This window comes from Dendropsophus ebraccatus, chromosome 2 (genome assembly GCF_027789765.1).
Source record: "Dendropsophus ebraccatus isolate aDenEbr1 chromosome 2, aDenEbr1.pat, whole genome shotgun sequence".
In the NCBI taxonomy this organism is placed as follows: domain Eukaryota; kingdom Metazoa; phylum Chordata; class Amphibia; order Anura; family Hylidae; genus Dendropsophus; species Dendropsophus ebraccatus.
Window position 1 is genome coordinate 150,899,059 of NC_091455.1, and position 15,153 is coordinate 150,914,211.

General features: G+C 49.9%; 1 long non-coding RNA gene across 2 annotated transcripts in view; it reads right to left on the reverse strand.

Moving 5' to 3' along the window:
• LOC138783614 (uncharacterized) overlaps positions 1-15,153 on the reverse strand; it is a 29,539-nt gene that overhangs the window by 11,911 nt on the left and 2,475 nt on the right. The window contains exon 1 of one of the 2 annotated variants that reach the window (XR_011361722.1): positions 2,601-2,722. The exons of the other annotated variant lie outside the window; for it this stretch is intronic. This is a non-coding gene — a long non-coding RNA (uncharacterized lncRNA). Of the gene's footprint in view, positions 1-2,600; positions 2,723-15,153 lie in introns of those variants that run through there. 2 annotated transcript variants of the gene reach the window in all.

The window sequence follows — 15,153 nt, forward strand, 5'->3', positions numbered from 1 at the left end:
TGTACTCTGCCGGGATGTTGGAGGATGAGGAAGAATACTTGGAAGAAGACGACGAAGAGAACACCTGTGCCCGTGTATTGACCTTTGATTAGTCTTCACAACACATTATGCCCACTAGACTCGGCTGAACGTTTCTAGAGGGTGACACAGGCCCCAGACCTTGTTACCTGGAATGAGCGGAATGCTTAGGGTTCCCTGCTGACACCCACACTGCGAGATAGAGTTCCTAAGCTTTGCGCAACTTTGCTCTATCTAGATCAGTTCTTGGCTCTTTGGCTTTTGTTGTGGATATTGTCCTGCTCTGTGACACTCCTTGTCCATGGCGTGGGTTGAGGTTGTCTCTGACTTGTCCTCTCTTAGAAGGGGTTTAACAGTGCATAGTGCTATGTAGTGTTACTGGTAAGAAAACTGTTTGCTGTCTTGTCTTGCTTCCTACCCACATGAGGTTCTAGCAAAGACTGACTTGGTAGGGGACCTAGCAGAGGGCCAGGGCCCAGATAGGACCACTGTGGAGAGTTATCTAGCTTGCGTCCTTCCTCCAAAATGTCCAATACGAAAGACCCATGTACGTCCTCCACCCATGTGACTTCCTTCCCTAGCGTAACTAACATGCGTTATGAGTGGGTGAAGAGTGTAACAGAAGAAGCAAAGACAGAGCTGATAGAAGAGAAGAAGAACGGATTCCTATTGGTCTGCAGATTTGTGTAACACATAGAAAAACAATAACCCTTTAGACACTTCAGCTGTGCAGCTTCCAAATACACATAATTAATAGAGCGACATCTAGTGGCGAAACTTTAGTACTACTTTCATCCCCACACAAGTACAACAAGTACAGACTTTTACGAAGGATGTATATAACAGTAACACCCGTGGTGGGAGACCACACCGCTGCCTCTCATTATTCTAAGCTCCCGGGCCACTGATGTGTGCGGGGCCACTCTCACTGCACTTTGTATGTGCAGCAGGAACATATTTCTACGTATTGCTGACATGAAGGTGTGGTATTCCCCCTGAGGTGTTATGTCGGAGGAACGGCTGGTCACTTGCTAGACGATGAGGTGTGATGCTACTTCTGTGTTGGTTGGCTGAGATGTAGCCGGACCTTGAGATGTTGTGTCGTGACTCCAGTGCCGGTTGGGCACACAGCTATGGTGGCACACCTGCTTTTAATTTAAAGTTCCGGTTACACCTTGTTCCCCTGTGGTCAGTGACCTGCCGGGTTGCTACAGGGTCCCTTGAGATGTTATCACAGTGGGCCGGAGTGGTGTCGTGACCCTCCCGGACTATCAGTACCGCCACCCACAGAAATAGGAAATGTCCCAAGGATGTAGTGTACACTGTGTCGGTGTGGGGCAAAGAATCACAGAGTCTCTTTATCATAAATAATTTCTTATTTACTTTAGAAGTACCAAAGTGCAGCAGAATATACAGCAGTGCATAGACAGGATACGTTTCTCTTGATAAAATTCTTGATAATACTCAGTAGGACACTTAGTAATACAGGATCCAGTTGCTGTGATAGAATAGTGAAGAGTATAGTCGTGTTGAGTTGCATGTTAAGAGATACAACAAATCAAAGGAGCACAGAGGACGATGTTGTGAGAGTCCTAACCCAAGTAGTACTGTGCTCTGCCGGGATGTTGGAGGATGAGGTAGAAGAATACTTTAGAAGAAGAGAATACTTGTGTCTGTGTTTTGACCTTTGGGTCTTCGCACCGCCTTATGCCCTACAGTGTCAGCTGAACCGTCCTCCTAGGGTGACACAAGCCCCAGATCCTGTAACCTGGGATGAGCGGAATGCTGAGGGTTCCCTGTTGACAACTAGCTGCGAGATAGAGTTCCTAGGCTCTTAGCAACTTTGCTCTATCCGGATCAGTACCTAGCTTCTTTAGCTTTTATGTGGATACTGTTCTGCACTGTGGCTCTCCTAGTCCACGGCGTAGGTTGAGATCTCTGACTTATCCTTTTCCTGTAGGAGTTTAACACTGCATAGTGTTTTGAAGAGCAAACTGAGCAGAAACTGTTAACTGTGTCTTGTCTTGCTTCCTACCCATATGGGGAAGTGACTAAGACTGACCCAGTAGGGTCATGTGACCTGGCAGAGGGCCAGGGCCCAAAGGGACCACTGTGGGAAGCTTTCTAGCTTGCATCCTTCCCCTACAACATCCAACACAAAAGAACTTCACACTTCCTCTACCCATGTGACTTCCTATCTCCAGCGTATCTAAAGGGCACTGTGAGTGGGTGAAGATTGTGTAAGAAGAAGTAAAGTGAGAGATGATAGGACAGAAGAGACTCCTATAGGTTCACAGATCCATGTGACACACAAATAAACAAAAACCCTTTTCATACTTCAGCTGTGCAGCATCTAAATACACACATCTGTAATAGCGGCATCCAGTGGCAAAACTTTATCACTTACTTCATCACCAATGGCTTACAATAAGTACAGGCTTTTACGAAGGGTGTAACCGATAGAAACACCCGTGAAGGGACACCACAAGGGGGTTAATAAACCTGTGTGTTTTCATTTAAAGGGGTTGTACAGTTTAAAACATTTTTCTCCCATTCTGACCCTTTGCCAAAGTTATACATACCCCCCCATATGCTTCCTGTACCAGAATGGTCGTTTTCCCTCACTTTGAGCCACCTCTCCAGCTGCACAGGAAGTCCTGTAGTTCTGAAAATCTCTCTGACTGTCATCGCATAGATTTCCCTGTCCTCCATCTTGTGCCAAACGTCAGAGAAGGTGGAATGTGACTGGGCGGTGCTGGCAGTCCCCTTCAGGGCTAATTTAAATATGTGGGCGTATGAATTCTTATTGGTGTAGTAGTAGTGAGCAGCAGCCAGATTCTAACCCACGTAGAATAGCTGACTGCTAATGTCTCTAATGTGATCTCCCTGTATGTACATACAAGCTCTGCTGGATTACAGCGTCCTCCTGGTGTAGTAGAGATGAGTTTAAGTATAGTGCTGCCATGGTCCTGGAGGTAATTTTGCTCCAGGAGCATGGCAGCACCGTAGTGAAACTCAGCTCTGCTACATCATCAGGGAGATGCTGTAATCCAGAGCTTATATGTGCATTCAGGGACATCACTCTGCCCCCTGCCGAACTTCCCCTGGATGCCACACCCCCCCCTCAAGAGCCCCCGCTGGCTGGGACATCCATCACTCTGCCCCCCCATCCAGGCATCCAGGGGTGCTGCCATGCTCCTGGAGCAAAATTACCTCCAGGACCATGGCAGCACTATACTTAAACTCATCTCTACTACACCAGGAGGACGCTGTAATCCAGAAGAGCTTGTATGTACATACAGGGAGATCACATTAGAGACATTAGCAGTCAGCTATTCTACGTGGGTTAGAATCTGGCTGCTGCTCACTATTACTACACCAATAAGAATTCATACGCCCACATATTTAAATTAGCCCTGAAGGGGACCAATAAGAAGAGACTGTCTCACTGCCAGCACCGCCTAGTCACATTCCACCTTCTCTGACGTTTGGCACAACATGGAGGACAGGGTAATCTATGTGACGACAGTCAGAGAGATTTTCAGAACTACAGGACTTCCTGTGCAGCTGGAGAGGGGGCTCAAAGTCAGGGAAAACGACCATTCTGGTACAGGAAGCATATGGGGGGTATGTATAACTTTAGCAAAGGGTCAGAATGGGAGAAAAATGTTTTACACCGCACTACCCCTTTAATTATATTTGTTTCTTCTGTCATTACTATTTCATGACGTCATAATCCACAGGAATCCAAACCAGCGACTTTTATTGCTGTCCCACTCTAAACACTTATGGCAGGGGTGGGGAACCTTTTCCATGTCGAGGGCCGGTCGGGCATTAATAAAATCATTCGAGGGCCGCATACCGTGCGCGGCAGTTAGTAGTGGGGGTTTGCAGCACCCAGGACAAGGCATAGTATTGTTCCCCTAGTGCCCCTGCTATTGTAGTTAACCCCCAGTGATGCCCCTTGTATTGTAGTTAACCCCCAGTGATGCCCCTTGTAGTCTAGTTAACCCCCAAGTCATGTCCCTGGTAGCCTAGTTAACCCCCATCAGGCATGTCCCTGGTAGCCTAGTTATTCCCCCCCCATCAGTCATGTCCCTGGTAGCCTAGTTGTCCCCCCCCATCAGTCATGTCCCTGGTAGCCTAGTTATTCCCCCCCCATCAGTCATGTCCCTGGTAGCCTAGTTATTCCCCCCCCATCAGTCATGTCTCTGGTAGCCTAGTTGTCTCCCCCATCAGTCATGTCCCTGGTGGCCTAGTTATCCCCCCATCAGTCATGTCCCTGGTAGCCTAGTTGTCCCCCCCCCATCAGTCATGTCCCTGGTTGCCTAGTTGTCCCCCCCCATCAGTCATGTCCCTGGTAGCCTAGTTGTCCCCCCCATCAGTCATGTCCCTGGTGGCCTAGTTGTCCCCCCCCCCCCCCATCAGGCATGTCCCTGGTAGCCTAGTTATTCCCCCCCCCCCCCCATCAGGCATGTCCCTGGTAGCCTAGTTAACCCCCATCAGGCATGTCCCTGGTAGCCTAGTTGTCCCCCCCCCCCCCCATCAGTTATGTCCCTGGTAGCCTAGTTATTTCCCCCCCCCCCCCCCCATCAGTCATGTCTCTGGTAGCCTAGTTATTCCCCCCCCCATCAGGCATGTCCCTGGTAGCCTAGTTATTCCCCCCCCCCCCCATCAGTCATGTCTCTGGTAGCCTAGTTATTCCCCCCCCCCATCAAGCATGTCCCTGGTAGCCTAGTTGTCCCCCCCATCAGTCATGTCCCTGGTAGCCTAGTTGTCCCCCCCCATCAGTCATGTCCCTGGTAGCCTAGTTGTCCCCCCCCCCATCAGTCATGTCCCTGGTAGCCTAGTTGTCCCCCCCCCATCAGTCATGTCCCTGGTAGCCTAGTTGTCCCCCCCATCAGTCATGTCCCTGGTAGCCTAGTTGTCCCCCCCATCAGTCATGTCCCTGGTAGCCTAGTTGTCCCCCCCATCAGTCATGTCCCTGGTAGCCTAGTTGTCCCCCCCCCATCAATCATGTCCCTGGGATCCTAGTTAACCCCCAAATAAAAAAATAAACATCCCACTCACCTTACCTCCGCTCCCACGCAGTCCAGGTCCTCTTCTCTCCCAGGTCCTCTGTGCCGGTCTTCTCCTGCAGGCGGCGCGCGATGAAATGACGTCATCGCGCGCGGCCCGCAAGAGACTAAAGACACGCGCCGCTCTGCTGGGGAAGAAGCCGGCACAGACAGCATCCTCCGGTGTCCGCCAGCTGTCACAGACACCGGAGGATGCGGTGTATGCCGGCTTCTTCCCCAGCAGAGCGGCGAGCATCACAGGGGAGCTGCGAGGTTCCCCGCCCCTGACTTATGGGAATAGTGGGTATGACTTAGTAAAAGGGTGTGGCCAGTAGATTTACTATAATTTACACCAGAAAATGAAGTGATACAAGAATTTCTACTCTAGCTCTGAGCGGGAAACATTTTTTAGCTATGTCCGAGGAAAGGGTGGATAAAAACAATTAAAGAGGATGTTCAAATCTATGGAAAAAATAAAGAAACTTAAGTTGCAGTTAGCACTTCCATCTTATTTAAATTAGTCCCACCATTGTAAGGATAGCGTAAAGAGACTCCTTAGGACTCCAAGGGAATAAATATGAGCAACTAGAAAATGTACCCGGCGCTGCCCGGGTATAGGCTATGTTTACACTACGTATATGTCCGGCCGGACATATACGTGTAAAACTCCGGCCGGGATTTACGCAAGTACGCCCGTAAGCTACGTACGCTTCCCGAGCGGCGTACGTAGCGATCTGACAGCGGTCTTTTACTTGGATATCTTCGGCTAGCCCCGGACACCCCACAGAACCTTTTGGATCTGCAAATCAAAGTGCAAAAATGAAGATATCACCACTCCGTACTGGACCGCATGTTACGCTACGGGCGTAAGTTACAGCATTTCCGTCCCGAAACAATGGTCTGGTTCATTTTTTACGGCGCAGCATACGATCCGGGCGTAAGTTCGTACGTAGTGTGAACTGTGCAGCCGTAGATCGTATACTTTCCATTGTACGCAAACCAGGTAAATCTCTGGCCGCTTATTCACGGAGCGCGCTACGGCCGGAAACTTACGTAGTGTGAACATAGCCATAAAGTGTCAGTGTGTTAAATTGATTTGTTCCTAGGTCGCCCAGGAGGCAAATCTTTGTCCTTGTTTTTTTTTGTTTAAGGGGAAATCACCAGGAGCCCTATATACCCCTTTATACACTATGTACCCCGATAGTTCTGCACTGTTTATGTAAATTGTAGCTTATGCACATTAGAAATAAGCTAAAAACGTTAAAGGGGTTGTACACAAAAAAAATTTTCTTTTAAATCAACTGCTGCCATAAAGTGCCAGAAATTTGTAATTTACTTCTATTAAAAAATCTCAAGCCTTCCAGTACTTATCAGCTTCTGTATGCCCAGCAGGAAGTTGTATTATTTCCAGTCTGGGGAGCAGGAGAGGTTTTCTATGCGGATTTGCTGCTGCTCTGGACAGTTCCTGACATGGACAGAGGAGGCAACAGAGAGCACTGTGTCAGACAGGAAAAAAACACCACTTCCTGCAGACACACAGCAGCTGATAAGTACTGGATTTTTTAATAGAAGTGAATTACAAATCTCTGGCACTTTATGGCAGCAGTTGATTTGAAAGAAATTTTTTTTTTTTTGTGTACAACCCTTTTAAACATCCTAAATACCTAATAGACAAACTGAGATGTCATGTGATCAGACTGTATACAGAGCCCGGTTATATACAACATTGGCAGTTTTATATACAGTGCCTGGTTATATTCAACATTGGCAGTGTTATATACAGAGCTTAGTTATATACAACATTGGCAGTGTTATATACAGCTTGGTTATATACAACATTGGCAGTTTTATATACAGAGCCTGGTTATATACAACATTGGCAGTGTTATATAAAGCTTGGTTATATACAACATTGGTAGTGTTATATACAGCCTGGTTATGTACAACATTGGCAGTGTTATATACAGCCTGGTTATGTACAACATTGGCAGTGTTATATACAGCCTGGTTATGTACAACATTGGTAGTGTTTTGCTAAGCCTGGCTATATACATTAACAGTGTTAGTGGAGGTCCGGTATACCTGTGGCTGGAGGAGGTCATGTATACCTGTAGTGTATAGTTTGGGGGTCCTGTATACCAGTAATGTACAGTTTGGGGGTCTCCCCCCATAAGTGAATACACAATTCTGCATCATCATAATCTGACTATCTTAGGCACTACCTTTCATCCTTGGTGAGGGCAACACAGAAGAGGTTTCAAAGTTTCTAATACTGTAACCCCACTTCCAGGCAGCCCCAGTACTGTATACACTCCCCCCCCCCCCTTGCAGGTACTCCTATACTGTATACACTACCTTGCAGGTAGTCCCTTTACTATATACACTCAACCCCCGCAAGTACCTTTCATACTCTATACACGCCCCCCCTTCTTTAAGGTTGCCCCCATAATGTATACACTCCACCCCCGCAGGTTCTCCACCTTCTTGCAGGTTGCCCCATACTGTATACACTCCACCCCCCGCAGGTAGCCCCCATACTGTATACACTCCCCCCTCGCAGGTAGCCCCCATACTGTATACACTCCCCCCTGCAGGTAGCCCCCATACTGTATACACTCCCCCCTTGCAGGTAGCCCCCATACTGTTATATACACTCCCCCCTTGCAGGTAGCCCCCATACTGTATATACTCCCCCTTGCAGGTAGCCCCCATACTGTATACACTCCCCCTTGCAGGTAGCCCCCATACTGTATACACTCCCCCCTTCAGGTAGTCCCCATGCTGTACAAACTCCCCTCTGCATGTAGCCCCCATGCTGTATACACTTCCCCCTTCAAGTAGCCCGCCATGCTGTATACACTCCCCCATTCAGGTAGCCCCCATGCTGTATACACTGCCTAACGCCCCCTTACTGTAACACAGAAAAAAAAAAAAGACAAATTTGGTCAGCTCTCCTAGAACACCATTCACACTAGGCAGGAGCACGTTGCTATGGCTGAAGTTGCAAACACACAAAAACACCCCCTTACTGTATACATTCCCCAACACCACTACCCGGCAGGTAAGCCACTTACTGTATACACTGTATATACACAGTACACTGTTAGGGTACAAACACAGTATGTATGTAAATTAACCCCCTTGGCGGCCGGAGTGTAACTTAAACTGACAGAGGCACCCATCATCCCGCCTGCACAGACCGCTGTTAGATCGTGTAGGCTCCCCTCCAGTGTGTTCAGCGTGCTGCTGCCGTGAGCGCTGCTGCTGCCAGCTCTCTCCTCATGGCTCTGGACAGTGCATGCTGCACTCCCCCCCCCCGCCCCCCGAAGCAAGCTGGAGCGGTGTGTGCAGTGTACAGAACCGTGAGGAGAAAGCCGTGCCCGGCGGCAGCAGCAGCACAGCGCTGTACACACTGGAGGGGAGCCTCCATGATCTAACAGCGGCCTGTGCGGGCAGGATAATAAGTGCCTCTGTAAGTGTAAGTTACGCTCCGGACGCCGAGGGGGTTAATTTACATACTCGCAGTTACTGAACTGCGAGTATGTAGTGTCATAGGGTTGAATGACACTGGATCCGCAGTGGATTTCGCAGCAAATTCGCAGCCTGAAATCTGCTGCGGATCCGGTAGGTGTGAAGGCACCCTTAGGCCCCGTTCCCACTGAGCAAAGGTAGCGGAATTCCGCGATGGAATTGTCCGCCGCGGAATGCCGTTAGCCTCCCGCTCATAATGGGAGTCTATGGGAGGCCCCCAACTGCCGTTTCTGCTTGAGACCTGCAGCGCTAATTATATCACCTGTGTGTGCAGTGTGGAGATTTTCCCATTTATTTCTATGGGGCGCTCTTCCCCCTCCCCCTCCTCTCCTGTACATCTGGCGGGGACGGGACCTTCGCTCTAACCTTCCCGGGCACCCAATGTATCTGTGTGCCAAATTTGGGGTCAAACAAAAACCATTTTAAGTCGACATACCTCCCCAGCTCCAGCGCTGAGGCTTTATCCACCCCCTCCCTGGCAAGTTAAAAAAAAGGTACCCCTTTAATGCAGTCTGCTGCTTTTCAGGACTAGAGAAAGGACTGCTAGTCTTGATAAAGATATCCCACAGCACAGGAGCCTAATGCACATATTCCCTTCCCCTTGTACAGGCTGCTTCACAGATCAATCCTGTGATAATTGTGACTGTTGCCTGATGACACTGCACTGGTGAAAGGGTGGGTGCAGGGCTGACTAAGCAGCGTTATGTCAATGAGGCTTAAAGGGTTTGTACATAAATGGAACAGAATAGCATGATACCCGCCCAGGGGTTGTATCTGTGGTGACTGAGTGGTGGCAACTGGTGTTATGTTGCACAGCGCTAGCTGGGTGTAGTATTGCTCTGTATATGCTTTTGGTCGGTCTTGACCCGCGGTTCTATTCATTTTCTATGGAGTCGCCAGAAAGAGCCAAGTGCTGTACTACTCTCTCTGGCGTCCGAACCGCTCCATCCGTCCCCCCTCTGCAGCGTCATCAGCTGCTCAGCCGCGATTGGCTAAGCACAGTTATGCTCAGCCAATCGCGGCTGAGTAGCTAATGGCGCGGCATAGGGGGGCCGGCATGAGGGACGGATGGAGCGGTTCGGCCGGCCTCCCGAAGATGACATCATTGTCCCAAGTTAGCGGATGGAGGTCGACACGAATCTGGTGAGTATAATGTATCACACTTCCGGGTCTAGGGGGGGGGGGGCATTTACTAACATAACATACATTACAAAGCTGTATAACTTTGTAATGTGTGTTATTTAGTGAATAACGCTGCACTACCCCTTTAACCCTTTGATGACCAGGCCCAAAATGACCCAGTGGACCGCGCAAATTTTGATCATTGCGCTTTCGTTTTTCCCTCCTCCCCTTCTAAGAGCTCTAGCACTTTCAGTTTTCTATCTACAAGCCATGTAGCCATGTAAGTGATTGTTTTTTACAGGAATAGTTGTACTTTGTAATGGCGTCTTTCATTTTACCATAACATGTATGATGGAATTCCAAATATATTATTTATGAAGATATAAATAGGTGAAATCGTAAAAAAGAATGCAATATGGTAACGTTTGGGGGGTTCCTGTGTCTACGTAATGCACTATATGGTAAAAGCGACATGATACCATTATTCTATAGGTCAGTCCGAACACAACCATATGCAGGTTACACAGATTCTCTAATGTTATATATTTTTTTTTTTATGAAATCCTTTTTTTTTGGCAATTAGTTATAATTGGGCCATAATATAATGGCCCTATTGTGACGCTTATAACGTTTTTATTTTTTCACCTATGAGGCTGTATGGGGTGTCATTTTTTCCGCCATGATCTCTAGTTTTTATTAATACCATATTTGTGAAGATCAGACGTTTTGATAACTTTTTATGAATTTTTTTATATATATAATATAACATAAAATTGGTAATCCGCGCACTTTTTTCCCCTCTTTTCTTCTACGCCGTTTACCGTTCTCAATGACACTTGTTATACTTTAATAGATCGGACAATTACGCACGCTACGGTATTATATGTTTATTTATTTATTTTTATATGTTTTATTTATATAATGGGAAAGGGGGGTGATTTCAACTTTTATTGGGGGAGGGGCTTTGGGGTAGTGTATTGGTGTTTTTAACTTTTTTTTTTTTTTTACACATTTGAAGTCCCTTTGGGGGACTTGTACATACAGTACTTGGATTTCTACACTGATGATTGCTATGCCATAGGCATAGCATTGATCAGTGTTATCGGCGCTCTGCTCATTGAGCCTGCCTGTGCAGGACCGCACGGAGGCAGGTGAGAGACCTCCGGTGGTCCGTTTTACCGATCGGTACCCCCGCAGTCACACCCCCAATCGGTAAGTGACGAAGACTCCCCCTGTCACTTACACTTAAACGCCGCAGCGTTTAAGGGGTTAATGACACGCGGCAGCGTGATCGCTGCAGCGTGTCATTACCGGTGAGGAGCGTGCTTCACAGCAGGTGGGGGCTGGCTGCTGATTGCAGCCGGCCCCCACCTGCTGTGAAGCACGCTCCGCTCCGGAGCGTGCTTCATAGCCGGAGGAACACCCAGGACGTAGAGTTACGTCCAGGGTCGTCTGGTGACAGACTTAGATGACCTAACTCTACGTCCTGGGTCGTCTAGGGGTTAAGGGAAACTCTAGTCTTCTAACCTGCTGTTATGTTCCCATGGAGCCGGGATGCTGAGGATAAAGTGCATTTTCTTACCTTCATTCTTAGTGTCCCAATTTTCAGGAAATCTTGACTTTCTTCTATTCTTTCTTCCCCATATACTTCAGTCCAACACTGCCCATATCTGCCACCACTGACAGGCAGGGGCGCCGCAATGATGAGGCGACCTGAATCGTCTGCCTCAGGCGGCGCCACCAGCTATCTTCATGGGGGCGGCATTCAGTGGCAGATTATAATATGAGCGGTTCGGGCGGCCGCCCACATTATAATCCGCCACTGACTGTACCCAGGGCCGCTTTAACCAGAGGGCACATGGTGCACATGCACCGGGCCCACTGGTTAAAGGGGCCCCCCCGAGCAGGCCGGCCGTTGCTATGTGCGACCAGTGCGGTCGCACAGGGCTCCGGCCACCAGCCTGTCAGGGGGGAGCGCCATGGATGGGTAATCTACTTACCCCTCCATGGCGCCCCCTGCAGGGCCCCCCCGTCCGCCGCTGCCCCCGTCCGCTGCTGCTGCGGCGCTTCAGCGCTGCAGCAGCAGCGACACTGACAGAGAGAGAGCCATTGGCTCCCTCCCTGTCAGTCACTCTTGTGGCCGCACTTCCTGCGGTCACAAGAGGCCGCGCTCTCCCTCTAGTGCCCGACGTCACTGGAGCGTCGGCGCGAGGGTAAGGGGAGTGCAGCCTCTTGTGACCGCAGGAAGTGCGGCCTCAAGAGGGAAGAGAAGAGGAACGCGTGGACCTAGGTGAGTAACAGTGTTTGTTTTTTTCAATGTTATATGGGAGGGGGAGCTATATACTATGGGGGAGCACAGGGGGCTATATACTATTGGGGAGCACAGGGGGCTATATACTATGGGGGAGAACAGGGGGCTATATACTATGGGGGAGAACGGGGGCTATATACTATTGGGGAGCACAGGGGAGCTATATACTATTGGGGAGCACAGGGGGCTATATACTATGGGGGAGCACAGGGAGCTATATACTATGGGGGAGCACAGGGGAGCTATATACTATGGGGGAGAACAGGGGGCTATATACTATGGGGGAGAACGGGGGCTATATACTATTGGGGAGCACAGGGGGGCTATATACTATGGGGGAGAACGGGGGCTATATACTATGGGGGAGAACGGGGGCTATATACTATTGGGGAGCACAGGGGGCTATATACTATGGGGGAGAACGGGGGCTATATACTATTGGGGAGCACAGGGGGCTATATACTATGGGGGAGCACAGGGGGCTATATACTATGGGGGAGCACAGGGGAGCTATATACTATGGGGGAGCACAGGGGGCTATACACTATGGGGGAGCACAGGGGAGCTATATACTATTGGGGAGCACAGGGGAGCTATATACTATTGGGAAGCACAGGGGGCTATATACTATTGGGGAGCACAGGGGAGCTATATACTATGGGGGAGCACAGGGGAGCTATATACTTTGGGGGAGCACAGGGGGCTATATACTATGGGGGAGCACAGGGGGCTATATACTATGGGGGAGCACAGGGGGCTATATACTATGGGGGAGCACAGGGGGCTATATACTATGGGGGAGCACAGGGGAGCTATATACTATGGGGGAGCACAGGGGGCTATACACTATGGGGGAGAACGGGGGCTATATACTATTGGGGAGCACAGGGGGCTATATACTATGGGGGAGCACAGGGGAGCTATATACTATGGGGGAGCACAGGGGGCTATACACTATGGGGGAGCACAGGGGAGCTATATACTATTGGGGAGCACAGGGGAGCTATATACTATTGGGAAGCACAGGGGGCTATATACTATTGGGGAGCACAGGGGAGCTATATACTATGGGGGAGCACAGGGGAGCTATATACTTTGGGGGAGCACAGGGGGCTATATACTATGGGGGAGCACAGGGGAGCTATATACTATGGGGGAGCACAGGGGAGCTATATACTATGGGGAGCACAGGGGGCTATATACTACTGGGGAGCACAGGGGGCTATATACTATGGGGGAGCACAGGGGGCTATATACTATGGGGGAGCACAGGGGGTTATATACTATTGGGGAGCACAGGTTAGCTATATACTATTGGGGAGCACAGGGGCTATATACTATTGGGGAGCACAGGGGCGCTATATACTATTGGGGAGCACAGGGGTCTATATACTATGGGGGAGAGCACAGGGGGCTATATATTATGGAGAGCACAGGGGGGCTATATACTATTGAGGGGGAGCACAGGGGGGCTATATACTATTGGGGGAGAGCACAGGGGGGCTATATACTATTGTGGGAGAGCACAGGGGGGCTATATACTATTGGGGGAGAGCACAGGGGGCTATATACTATTGTGGGAGAGCACAGGGGGGCTATATACTATTGTGGGAGAGCACAGGGGGGCTATATACTATTGTGGGAGAGCATAGGGGGGCTATATACTATTGGGGGAGAGCACAGGGGGGCTATATACTATTGTGGGTGAGCACAGGGGGCTATATACTACTGGGGAGAGTGCACAGGGGGGCTATATACTAATGGGGGAGCGCACAGGAGGGCTGTATATAACTGGAGGAGCACATGAGGGTCTATATACTACAGGGACACCTTAAAACTAGGGAGGCACAGAGGGGTGTAACTATGTAGGAGTACAGAGGGGTGTAACTACTGTATAGGGGTTCAAGGGACCTAACTACTGTATGTGTTGGAGCCTAAAATATTTGTCTGGCAGATTCTGGAGAGAAGATTCACAGCCAGGAGAAGACTTCAAGGTGGCCCAGGCTGGATGGAGAGAAAAAGAAAAGGTGACAGACTCTGATCGGAGAAGACGCCCCCGGTGAGTCACTGGATGTAACTTCACTCTGTTATAGGCTTGTACTGATAGGGGTCATGGTGTGGCGGTATTATGTAATGGTATCAATGGTGATATCTTTCTGTTTTGTTTAGTGCAATTTTTATGTAATATGTAATCACTGAATGGTGGAAATAGTGTTATAAGGTAACTACTGTATGTATTGGGGCTCTTGATACAGTGTGGGGGCAAATTCAGTACATTATACAATGTGCAGAAAGGTAAGGGGGGGCCCACTCTTGAGGGCTGTGCACTGGGCCCACCAATGTATTAAAACGGCCCTGACTGTACCATGTACTGGAGCCCCCCCGCCCCCCGGGCAGTATCTGTAATGAGATGCTGTGAGCGGGGGAGACTGTATTCATAAGCGCCGCGCTGTACTAAATCAGCCGCGCGGTGCTGTTACTACAGCGCGGCGCTTATGAATACAGTCTCCCCCGCTCACAGCATCTCATTACAGATACTTCCCGGGGGCGGGGGGGCTCCAGTACATGCATTCCACGTCCGTGATCCGTCAGGATCACGGAACGTGGGAATGCAGCCTTAGTCCCCCGGCTGATGTGCGGCTGCCCGGGGTGTCCCGTCCTGTCCCCGGCAGCGCGCGCATCAGAGAGCTCCCCGTGACAGGCACAGGCGCACGGGGAGCTCTGTGATGCGCGCGCTGCCGGGGACAGGACGGGACACCCCGGGCAGCCGCACATCAGCCGGGACCAGACCAGAGAGGCTCGACGGGGGAACGGAGGGCAGGTGAGTTGTGTGCTGTTTTTTGTTTTTGTTTTATCTGCTGTGCAGGGGGGGGGGGGGGGGGGAGAGGGGGACCATCTATAAGGTAGGGGGGGGAAGGGGGCCATCTATAAGGGAGGGGGGAAAGAGGGGGACGATCTATAAGGGAGGGGGGAAAGAGGGGGACGATCTATAAGGGGGGGGACCATCTATAAGGGAGGGGGAGAGGGAAGAGGGGGACCATCTATAGGGGGGGCCATCTATAAGGGAGGGGGGAAAGAGGGGGACCATCTATAAGGGGGGGGCCATCTATAAGG